The sequence below is a fragment of the Harmonia axyridis genome, chromosome X (assembly GCF_914767665.1).
Source record: "Harmonia axyridis chromosome X, icHarAxyr1.1, whole genome shotgun sequence".
Classification (NCBI taxonomy): Eukaryota; Metazoa; Arthropoda; class Insecta; order Coleoptera; family Coccinellidae; genus Harmonia; species Harmonia axyridis.
This window is the reverse complement of record NC_059508.1, coordinates 31,978,996-31,991,495: the sequence shown is the minus strand read 5'-3', so window position 1 is coordinate 31,991,495 and position 12,500 is coordinate 31,978,996. Positions and strand designations below refer to the sequence as shown.

The following is a 12,500-nucleotide window of genomic DNA, read 5'->3' as shown; positions in this document are numbered from 1 at the left end:
TAGAGTACCTCGGTCTTTTCTATTTTTTTTCCAAGTTTCGTACGTCAATCAACATACATCCCAGAAAAAATCATCTCTCTAACTATCCTGGTTCAAAAGTTGTATCGGAACTTTTCACGTCGAAAAAGAACATAGGCGAAAAAGGACGTGAACATTATTCCTTATAAAAATCAAACCCGACCATGGATTTTGATTCTGATTGTTGATTATCGCTATTAGAACACATTAGGAGGCAACCAAATCAAATTTGAGAAAATTCCACAATCAGAAAATTTTTTTCGAAAAAAAAAAAAAAATTCGAGAACACCTCGGTCATGGCAAGTTATTTCCCACAATCCATTCCCCAATCAACGTACATCCCAGAAAAAATCATCTCTCTAACTATCCTAGTTCAAAAGTTGTATCGGAACATTTTCACGTCGAAAATATATCTCTAAGTCCAGACCGATGCACCACGTAATCTCGGGCAGACCGATGCACAACGTAAATGACGATCGGGACCGGGGCGATCGGTCGTATCTGACACCGCCGGCTCGGTTCTAACATCGTCAATGAGTCGGGGTTGTAAAAAAGGACGTGAACATTTTTCCTTATAAAAATCAAACCCGACCATGGATTTTGATTCTGATTGTTGATTATCGCTACTAGAACATATAAGGAGGCAACCAAATCAAATTTGAGAAAATTCCACGATCAGAAAATTTTTTTCGAAAAAAAAAAAAAATCGTAATCACCTCGGTCATGGCGAGTTATTTTCCGTATTTCATTCCACAATCAACGTACAACATAGAAGAAATCATCTCTCTAACTATCCTGGTTCAAAAGTTGTATCGGAACATTTCACGTCGTAATATCTCGCCAAGTCCAGACCTCGGCGATAGGTAGTATCTGACACCGTCCGCTCGGGACTGACATCGACTTGGACTCGGGCTGATGATGGGGAGGCGTTTAAGGACGTGAACATTTTTCCTTATAAAAATTAAAGTCGACAATGAATATTGATTCTGATTACTGATTTACGCTTTAAAAACACATTAGAAGGCAACCAAATCGAATTTGAGGAAATTCCACGATCAGAAAATTTTTTTCGAAAAAAAAAAAAATCCGAAAAATATTTTTCGATTCCGATTACTGATTTACTCTTTTAGAACACATTAGGAGGCAACCAAATCAAATTTGAGAAAATTCCACAATCAGAAAATTTTTTTCGAAAAAAAAAAAAATTCGAGGACACCTCGGTCATGGCAAGTTATTTCCCACAATCCATTCCCCGATCCACGTACATCCCAGAAAAAATCATCTCTCTAACTATCCTGGTTCAAAAGTTGTATCGGAACATTTTCACGTCGAAAATATATCTCTAAGTCCAAACCGATGCACCACGTAAACTAGGGCAGACCGATGCACCACGTAATATCGGGCAGACCGATGCAGAACGTAAACTCGATCATACCGATGCTTCACGTAATCTCGATCTTACCGATGCACCACGTAAACAAGGGCAGACCGATGCAGAACGTAAAGTAGATCTTACCGATGCACCACGTAATCTCGATCTTACCGATGCACCACGTAATCTCCATCTTACCGATGCACCACGTGAACTGGATCTTACCGATGCAGAACGTGAATTGGATCTTACCGATGCAGAACGTGAATTGGATCTTACCGATGCACCACGTAAACTCGATCATACCGATGCACCACGTAATCTCGGGCAGACCGATGCACAACGTAAATGACGATCGGGACCGGGGCGATCGGTCGTATCTGACACCGCCGGCTCGGTTCTAACATCGTCAATGAGTCGGGGTTGTAAAAAAGGACGTGAACATTTTTCCTTATAAAAATCAAACCCGACCATGGATTTTGATTCTGATTGTTGATTATCGCTACTAGAACATATAAGGAGGCAACCAAATCAAATTTGAGAAAATTCCACGATCAGAAAATTTTTTTCGAAAAAAAAAAAAAATCGTAATCACCTCGGTCATGGCGAGTTATTTTACGTATTTCATTCCACAATCAACGTACAACATAGAAGAAATCATCTCTCTAACTATCCTGGTTCAAAAGTTGTATCGGAACATTTCACGTCGTAATATCTCGCCAAGTCCAGACCTCGGCGATAGGTAGTATCTGACACCGTCCGCTCGGGACTGACATCGACTTGGACTCGGGCTGATGATGGGGAGGCGTTTAAGGACGTGAACATTTTTCCTTATAAAAATTAAAGTCGACAATGAATATTGATTCTGATTACTGATTTACGCTTTAAAAACACATTAGAAGGCAACCAAATCGAATTTGAGGAAATTCCACGATCAGAAAATTTTTTTCGAAAAAAAAAAAAATCCGAAAAATATTTTTCGATTCCGATTACTGATTTACTCTTTTAGAACACATTAGGAGGCAACCAAATCAAATTTGAGAAAATTCCACAATCAGAAAATTTTTTTCGAAAAAAAAAAAAATTCGAGGACACCTCGGTCATGGCAAGTTATTTCCCACAATCCATTCCCCGATCCACGTACATCCCAGAAAAAATCATCTCTCTAACTATCCTAGTTCAAAAGTTGTATCGGAACATTTTCACGTCGAAAATATATCTCTAAGTCCAGACCGATGCACCACGTAATCTCGGGCAGACCGATGCACAACGTAAATGACGATCGGGACCGGGGCGATCGGTCGTATCTGACACCGCCGGCTCGGTTCTAACATCGTCAATGAGTCGGGGTTGTAAAAAAGGACGTGAACATTTTTCCTTATAAAAATCAAACCCGACCATGGATTTTGATTCTGATTGTTGATTATCGCTACTAGAACATATAAGGAGGCAACCAAATCAAATTTGAGAAAATTCCACGATCAGAAAATTTTTTTCGAAAAAAAAAAAAAATCGTAATCACCTCGGTCATGGCGAGTTATTTTCCGTATTTCATTCCACAATCAACGTACAACATAGAAGAAATCATCTCTCTAACTATCCTGGTTCAAAAGTTGTATCGGAACATTTCACGTCGTAATATCTCGCCAAGTCCAGACCTCGGCGATAGGTAGTATCTGACACCGTCCGCTCGGGACTGACATCGACTTGGACTCGGGCTGATGATGGGGAGGCGTTTAAGGACGTGAACATTTTTCCTTATAAAAATTAAAGTCGACAATGAATATTGATTCTGATTACTGATTTACGCTTTAAAAACACATTAGAAGGCAACCAAATCGAATTTGAGGAAATTCCACGATCAGAAAATTTTTTTCGAAAAAAAAAAAAATCCGAAAAATATTTTTCGATTCCGATTACTGATTTACTCTTTTAGAACACATTAGGAGGCAACCAAATCAAATTTGAGAAAATTCCACAATCAGAAAATTTTTTTCGAAAAAAAAAAAAATTCGAGGACACCTCGGTCATGGCAAGTTATTTCCCACAATCCATTCCCCGATCCACGTACATCCCAGAAAAAATCATCTCTCTAACTATCCTGGTTCAAAAGTTGTATCGGAACATTTTCACGTCGAAAATATATCTCTAAGTCCAAACCGATGCACCACGTAAACTAGGGCAGACCGATGCACCACGTAATATCGGGCAGACCGATGCAGAACGTAAACTCGATCATACCGATGCTTCACGTAATCTCGATCTTACCGATGCACCACGTAAACAAGGGCAGACCGATGCAGAACGTAAAGTAGATCTTACCGATGCACCACGTAATCTCGATCTTACCGATGCACCACGTAATCTCCATCTTACCGATGCACCACGTGAACTGGATCTTACCGATGCACCACGTAATCTCAATCTTACCGATGCACCACGTGAACTGGATCTTACCGATGCAGAACGTGAATTGGATCTTACCGATGCACCACGTAAACTCGATCTTACCGATGCACCACGTAATCTCGATCTTACCGATGCACCACGTGAACTGGATCTTACCGATGCAGAACGTGAATTGGATCTTACCGATGCACCACGTAAACTCGATCTTACCGATGCACCACGTAATCTCAATCTTACCGATGCACCACGTGAACTGGATCTTACCGATGCAGAACGTGAATTGGATCTTACCGATGCACCACGTAAACTCGATCTTACCGATGCACCACGTAATCTCAATCTTACCGATGCACCACGTGAACTGGATCTTACCGATGCAGAACGTGAATTGGATCTTACCGATGCACCACGTAAACTCGATCTTACCGATGCACCACGTAATCTCGATCTTACCGATGCACCACGTGAACTGGATCTTACCGATGCAGAACGTGAATTGGATCTTACCGATGCACCACGTAAACTCGATCTTACCGATGCACCACGTAATCTCAATCTTACCGATGCATCACGTAATCTCGATCTTACCGATGCAGAACGTAAACTCGATCATACCGATGCACCACGTTATCTCGGCAGACCGATGCAGAACGTAAAAAAAAAGCTTACAGCACGCGGTGTTCCCAAGCGGTCACCCATCCAAGTACTAACCGCGCCCGACGCTGCTTGGCTTCAGTGTTCTGACGAGAACTGGCAATTTCAGCGTGGTATGGCCGTAAACAACAAATATAGCGATATTTTCTATGATATCTCACTTTTTGGGAGCGGAAAGGACGTGAACGTTTTTCCTTATAAAAAATGAAATAACTTTTGGATATTAATTCTGATTGTTGATTTAAGTTTTAAGAACACATTAGGACATATCTCAATGAAATTTGAGGGATTTCCGAAATCGAAAAATATTTTTCGAAAAAAAAAAAAAAATCCCAGAAGACCTCGGTCATCTCAAGTTTATTTCCATATTCTATTACACAATCAACGTACATCACAAAAGGAACCATCTCTCTAACTATCACAGTTAAATTTTTGTATCGGAACATTTCACGTCGGAATATCTCGCTAAGTCCAGACCGGGGAGATCGGTCGCATTTGACACCGTCCGCTCCGGTCTAACATCGTCTTGGAGTCGGGGTAACGATGGAGAGGCGTTTAAGGACGTGAACATTTTTCCTTATAAAAATTAAAGTCGACAATGAATATTGATTCTGATTACTGATTTACGCTTTAAAAACACATTAGAAGGCAACCAAATCGAATTTGAGGAAATTCCACGATCAGAAAATTTTTTTCGAAAAAAAAAAAAATCCGAAAAATATTTTTCGATTCCGATTACTGATTTACTCTTTTAGAACACATTAGGAGGCAACCAAATCAAATTTGAGAAAATTCCACAATCAGAAAATTTTTTTCGAAAAAAAAAAAAATTCGAGGACACCTCGGTCATGGCAAGTTATTTCCCACAATCCATTCCCCGATCCACGTACATCCCAGAAAAAATCATCTCTCTAACTATCCTGGTTCAAAAGTTGTATCGGAACATTTTCACGTCGAAAATATATCTCTAAGTCCAAACCGATGCACCACGTAAACTAGGGCAGACCGATGCACCACGTAATATCGGGCAGACCGATGCAGAACGTAAACTCGATCATACCGATGCTTCACGTAATCTCGATCTTACCGATGCACCACGTAAACAAGGGCAGACCGATGCAGAACGTAAAGTAGATCTTACCGATGCACCACGTAATCTCGATCTTACCGATGCACCACGTAATCTCCATCTTACCGATGCACCACGTGAACTGGATCTTACCGATGCAGAACGTGAATTGGATCTTACCGATGCAGAACGTGAATTGGATCTTACCGATGCACCACGTAAACTCGATCATACCGATGCACCACGTAATCTCGGGCAGACCGATGCACAACGTAAATGACGATCGGGACCGGGGCGATCGGTCGTATCTGACACCGCCGGCTCGGTTCTAACATCGTCAATGAGTCGGGGTTGTAAAAAAGGACGTGAACATTTTTCCTTATAAAAATCAAACCCGACCATGGATTTTGATTCTGATTGTTGATTATCGCTACTAGAACATATAAGGAGGCAACCAAATCAAATTTGAGAAAATTCCACGATCAGAAAATTTTTTTCGAAAAAAAAAAAAAATCGTAATCACCTCGGTCATGGCGAGTTATTTTACGTATTTCATTCCACAATCAACGTACAACATAGAAGAAATCATCTCTCTAACTATCCTGGTTCAAAAGTTGTATCGGAACATTTCACGTCGTAATATCTCGCCAAGTCCAGACCTCGGCGATAGGTAGTATCTGACACCGTCCGCTCGGGACTGACATCGACTTGGACTCGGGCTGATGATGGGGAGGCGTTTAAGGACGTGAACATTTTTCCTTATAAAAATTAAAGTCGACAATGAATATTGATTCTGATTACTGATTTACGCTTTAAAAACACATTAGAAGGCAACCAAATCGAATTTGAGGAAATTCCACGATCAGAAAATTTTTTTCGAAAAAAAAAAAAATCCGAAAAATATTTTTCGATTCCGATTACTGATTTACTCTTTTAGAACACATTAGGAGGCAACCAAATCAAATTTGAGAAAATTCCACAATCAGAAAATTTTTTTCGAAAAAAAAAAAAATTCGAGGACACCTCGGTCATGGCAAGTTATTTCCCACAATCCATTCCCCGATCCACGTACATCCCAGAAAAAATCATCTCTCTAACTATCCTAGTTCAAAAGTTGTATCGGAACATTTTCACGTCGAAAATATATCTCTAAGTCCAGACCGATGCACCACGTAATCTCGGGCAGACCGATGCACAACGTAAATGACGATCGGGACCGGGGCGATCGGTCGTATCTGACACCGCCGGCTCGGTTCTAACATCGTCAATGAGTCGGGGTTGTAAAAAAGGACGTGAACATTTTTCCTTATAAAAATCAAACCCGACCATGGATTTTGATTCTGATTGTTGATTATCGCTACTAGAACATATAAGGAGGCAACCAAATCAAATTTGAGAAAATTCCACGATCAGAAAATTTTTTTCGAAAAAAAAAAAAAATCGTAATCACCTCGGTCATGGCGAGTTATTTTCCGTATTTCATTCCACAATCAACGTACAACATAGAAGAAATCATCTCTCTAACTATCCTGGTTCAAAAGTTGTATCGGAACATTTCACGTCGTAATATCTCGCCAAGTCCAGACCTCGGCGATAGGTAGTATCTGACACCGTCCGCTCGGGACTGACATCGACTTGGACTCGGGCTGATGATGGGGAGGCGTTTAAGGACGTGAACATTTTTCCTTATAAAAATTAAAGTCGACAATGAATATTGATTCTGATTACTGATTTACGCTTTAAAAACACATTAGAAGGCAACCAAATCGAATTTGAGGAAATTCCACGATCAGAAAATTTTTTTCGAAAAAAAAAAAAATCCGAAAAATATTTTTCGATTCCGATTACTGATTTACTCTTTTAGAACACATTAGGAGGCAACCAAATCAAATTTGAGAAAATTCCACAATCAGAAAATTTTTTTCGAAAAAAAAAAAAATTCGAGGACACCTCGGTCATGGCAAGTTATTTCCCACAATCCATTCCCCGATCCACGTACATCCCAGAAAAAATCATCTCTCTAACTATCCTGGTTCAAAAGTTGTATCGGAACATTTTCACGTCGAAAATATATCTCTAAGTCCAAACCGATGCACCACGTAAACTAGGGCAGACCGATGCACCACGTAATATCGGGCAGACCGATGCAGAACGTAAACTCGATCATACCGATGCTTCACGTAATCTCGATCTTACCGATGCACCACGTAAACAAGGGCAGACCGATGCAGAACGTAAAGTAGATCTTACCGATGCACCACGTAATCTCGATCTTACCGATGCACCACGTAATCTCCATCTTACCGATGCACCACGTGAACTGGATCTTACCGATGCACCACGTAATCTCAATCTTACCGATGCACCACGTGAACTGGATCTTACCGATGCAGAACGTGAATTGGATCTTACCGATGCACCACGTAAACTCGATCTTACCGATGCACCACGTAATCTCGATCTTACCGATGCACCACGTGAACTGGATCTTACCGATGCAGAACGTGAATTGGATCTTACCGATGCACCACGTAAACTCGATCTTACCGATGCACCACGTAATCTCAATCTTACCGATGCACCACGTGAACTGGATCTTACCGATGCAGAACGTGAATTGGATCTTACCGATGCACCACGTAAACTCGATCTTACCGATGCACCACGTAATCTCAATCTTACCGATGCACCACGTGAACTGGATCTTACCGATGCAGAACGTGAATTGGATCTTACCGATGCACCACGTAAACTCGATCTTACCGATGCACCACGTAATCTCGATCTTACCGATGCACCACGTGAACTGGATCTTACCGATGCAGAACGTGAATTGGATCTTACCGATGCACCACGTAAACTCGATCTTACCGATGCACCACGTAATCTCAATCTTACCGATGCATCACGTAATCTCGATCTTACCGATGCAGAACGTAAACTCGATCATACCGATGCACCACGTTATCTCGGCAGACCGATGCAGAACGTAAAAAAAAAGCTTACAGCACGCGGTGTTCCCAAGCGGTCACCCATCCAAGTACTAACCGCGCCCGACGCTGCTTGGCTTCAGTGTTCTGACGAGAACTGGCAATTTCAGCGTGGTATGGCCGTAAACAACAAATATAGCGATATTTTCTATGATATCTCACTTTTTGGGAGCGGAAAGGACGTGAACGTTTTTCCTTATAAAAAATGAAATAACTTTTGGATATTAATTCTGATTGTTGATTTAAGTTTTAAGAACACATTAGGACATATCTCAATGAAATTTGAGGGATTTCCGAAATCGAAAAATATTTTTCGAAAAAAAAAAAAAATCCCAGAAGACCTCGGTCATCTCAAGTTTATTTCCATATTCTATTACACAATCAACGTACATCACAAAAGGAACCATCTCTCTAACTATCACAGTTAAATTTTTGTATCGGAACATTTCACGTCGGAATATCTCGCTAAGTCCAGACCGGGGAGATCGGTCGCATTTGACACCGTCCGCTCCGGTCTAACATCGTCTTGGAGTCGGGGTAACGATGGAGAGGCGTTTAAGGACGTGAACATTTTTCCTTATAAAAATTAAAGTCGACAATGAATATTGATTCTGATTACTGATTTACTCTTTTAGTACACATTAGAAGGCAACGCAATCAGATTTGAGGAAATTTCAAGATCAGAAAATTTTTTTCGAAAAAAAAAAAAATTCAAGAACACCTGGGTCATGGCAAGTTATTTCCCACAATCCATTCCACAATCAACGTACAACATAGAAGAAATCATCTCTCTAACTATCCTGGTTCAAAAGTTGTATCGGAACATTTCACGTCGAAATACCTCGCCAAGTCCAGACCGGGGCGATAGGTAGTATCTGACACCGTCCGCTCGGGACTGACATCGACTTGGACTCGGGCTAATGATGGGGAGGCGTTTAAGGACGTGAACATTTTTCCTTATAAAAATTAAAGTCGACAATGAATATTGATTCTGATTACTGATTTACGCTTTAAAAACACATTAGAAGGCAACCAAATCAAATTTGAGGAAATTCCAAAATCAGAAAATTTTTTTTCAAAAAAAAAAAAATCCGAAAAATATTTTTCGATTCTGTTTACTGATTTACTCTTTTAGAACACATTAGAAGGCAACGAAATCAAATTTGAGTGAAATCCAAAATCAGAAAATATTTTTCGAAAAAAAAAAAAAATTCGAGAACACCTCGGTCATGGCAAGTTATTTTCCACAATCCATTCCCCAATCAACGTACATCCCAGAAAAAATCATCTCTCTAACTATCCTGGTTCAAAAGTTGTATCGGAACATTTTCACGTCGAAAATATATCTCAGAGTCCAGACCGATGCAGAACGTAAACTCGATCATACCGATGCTTCACGTAATCTCGATCTTATTGATGCACAACGTAAACTAGATCACACCGATGCAGAACGTAAACTCGATCATACCGATGCACCACGTAAACTCAGGCAGACCGATGCAGAACGTGAACTCGATCTTACCGATGCACCACGTAATCTCGATCTTACCGATGCACCACGTAAACTCGGGCAGACCGATGCAGAACGTGAACTCGATCTTACCGATGCACCACGTAAACTAGGGCTGACCGATGCATCACGTAAACGACGATCGAGAGGCGCGAAAGGACGTGAACGTTTTTCATTATAAAAATTGAAATAAATGATAAATAATGATTCTGATTGTTGGTTATCATTTTTAATAAGCATTAGGAGGCAACCAAATGAAATTTGAGGAAATTCCGATAATAGAAAATTTTTTCGAAAAAAAAAAAAAATTCATGAAATCCTCGGTCATCGCAAAATATTTACCATATTCTGTTCGATAATCAACGTATATTTAAGAAGGAATCATATCTGTATCTATCTTGGTTCAAATTTTGTATCGGAACATTTTGACCAAAGTCCGAGCTTCGGCCGAAACAGACACCGCTGACCTGGCCTATCGATCGACCGAGAGTCGGGGATAGAGCGTAAGTGTTGTCTGGAGGGGAACCCTGTGCTCTCCTGACATATATAGGGAAGGTGGTCGCGTTGGGCGATGCAGAACGTTTGGATCGGGAATTATATTTTTGGTTCAGCTATTGGAATATGGTTTATTGTTGGTATATATTGGCGAAATAACGTTCTTACTGACTGGGGATATTCATAAAAATGAGTCCGGAGATTTTCAGATCGAAGTCCGAGTGATCCGACTTGGAAGGCGTGTTGGGTGGGTCGAGATGGCTTAGATAGATCAGACGAGGCGGGCTAAGTGTTGACGTCATGCATCGGTCCATTTTCAGATTGAGTCCGAGTAATCCGACTTTGAAAGAGTGTTGGGTGCGTCGAGACTGTTTAGATAGATCGGACGAGGCGGACTAGGTGTTAACGACATGCATCGGTATATTTTCTGATCGGAGTCCGAAGAAATCGGCCCTAGTAGGCGCAGCGGACGGTCGAGACGGCCTCGGTGGGTCGGATCGATCGGGAAAAGTTTGCTAAATCGTGTCTGGAGGGGAACCTTGGGTTCTCCTGACATATATAGGGGATAAGGTTTGGGTGAACGATTCTTCACGTAAAAGTTGAGTAATTTATTTTTCGATAAGCTTTTGGATATTGATGAGAAGTATATGTATATCTTCGATTAAAAGAATTCTTACCGTCTCCATGTATATTATATTAGATATATAAGAAATAGTTAACGTGATGCATCGGCCGATTTCCGGATCGGAGTTCGAGAGATGCGACTTTCGATGCGCGATGGGTGGTTCGAGACGGCCTAGATCGATCGGACGAGGCGGACTAGGTGTTAACGACATGCATCGGCGGATTTTCTGATCGGAGTCCGAAGAAATCAGCTCTAGTAGGCGCGGCGAACGGTCGAAACGGCCTCGATCGATCGGACGAGGCGGACTAGGTGTTAACGACATGCATCGGCGGATTTTCTGATCGGAGTCCGAAGAAATCAGCTCTAGTAGGCGCGGCGAACGGTCGAAACGGCCTCGGTGGGTCGGATCGATCGGGAAAAGTTTGCTAAATCGTGTCTGGAGGGGAATCCGGGGTTCTCCTGACATATATAGAAGGGGTGGAGAATGGGTCCTGTCCTAGACTGTTTGGAGTTCTTTTTAGGATGATATTCAGTTGGTAAGTGGTAGACCCGAATCCGACCTCGGCGTTTGGGTACTGGCAAGGTGTGTTGGTTTCGGCTTTCGCATCTTGGGTCGCTTTCGTCAACCTCATGCAGCGAGGTCGCGGTCCGCTTCGTCTCTTTGTAGTCGAATGGCCTTTAAGCGACCAACCTTAAAATCGTGATCCTCTGCCCGTTGCGGGTTATGTTCACAAAAAATTTGCAACCACTCAATTCGTTCCGAGCGACAAATATTGTTGAATCTCGAATCACCGTGTCGTTATATTCACATGTATAGCGAAGGGTCGAGATGGAATGTGTATAAGAAATTAGTTGATAGCCGGGGGTTCGTATTATATATGGACGCCTTGGCGAGGGATTGTTTCTAGAAACTTTCTCATTTTTGATCGGTGTTTTGTCCGAGATGATGATGATGTATATATAGCTTGAGTCTCATGCTGACTGGGGGCTGTTACGTCGTTTCGTCGAGGACTTGCACTTACTGATGTGCGGCGCTAGTCGAAGTCAATCGACATGGCTAGTGCCACATGACGAGAGGCGAACGGGTTTGGCCATACCGGCAATCTCGTGGACCGATCGTATAAGCACGCAGTTCCCTGGTTGATCCTGCCAGTAGTCATATGCTTGTCTCAAAGATTAAGCCATGCATGTCTCAGTACAAGCCAAATTAAGGTGAAACCGCGAAAGGCTCATTAAATCAGTTATGGTTCCTTAGATCGTACCCACATTTACTTGGATAACTGTGGTAATTCTAGAGCTAATACATGCAAATAGAGCTCCGACCGGGAACGGAAGGAGCGCTTTTATTAGATCAAAAC

At 41.6% G+C, this 12,500-nt stretch overlaps 3 non-coding genes across 3 annotated transcripts in view; 1 reads left to right on the top strand and 2 right to left on the bottom strand.

Annotated features, from left to right (window-relative positions):
- Positions 1–4,461: 4,461 nt before the first annotated feature.
- On the bottom strand, positions 4,462–4,580 carry LOC123687214. The gene has a single exon (XR_006748952.1). It is a non-coding gene; the product is annotated as a 5S ribosomal RNA (ribosomal RNA).
- Positions 4,581–8,521: 3,941 nt separating this feature from the next.
- On the bottom strand, positions 8,522–8,640 carry LOC123687202. The gene has a single exon (XR_006748941.1). It is a non-coding gene; the product is annotated as a 5S ribosomal RNA (ribosomal RNA).
- Positions 8,641–12,275: 3,635 nt separating this feature from the next.
- LOC123687377 overlaps positions 12,276–12,500 on the top strand; it is a 1,906-nt gene continuing 1,681 nt past the window's right edge. Inside the window, exon 1 of the ribosomal RNA XR_006749106.1 lies at positions 12,276–12,500. This exon is cut by the window's right edge and continues 1,681 nt beyond it. This is a non-coding gene — a ribosomal RNA (small subunit ribosomal RNA).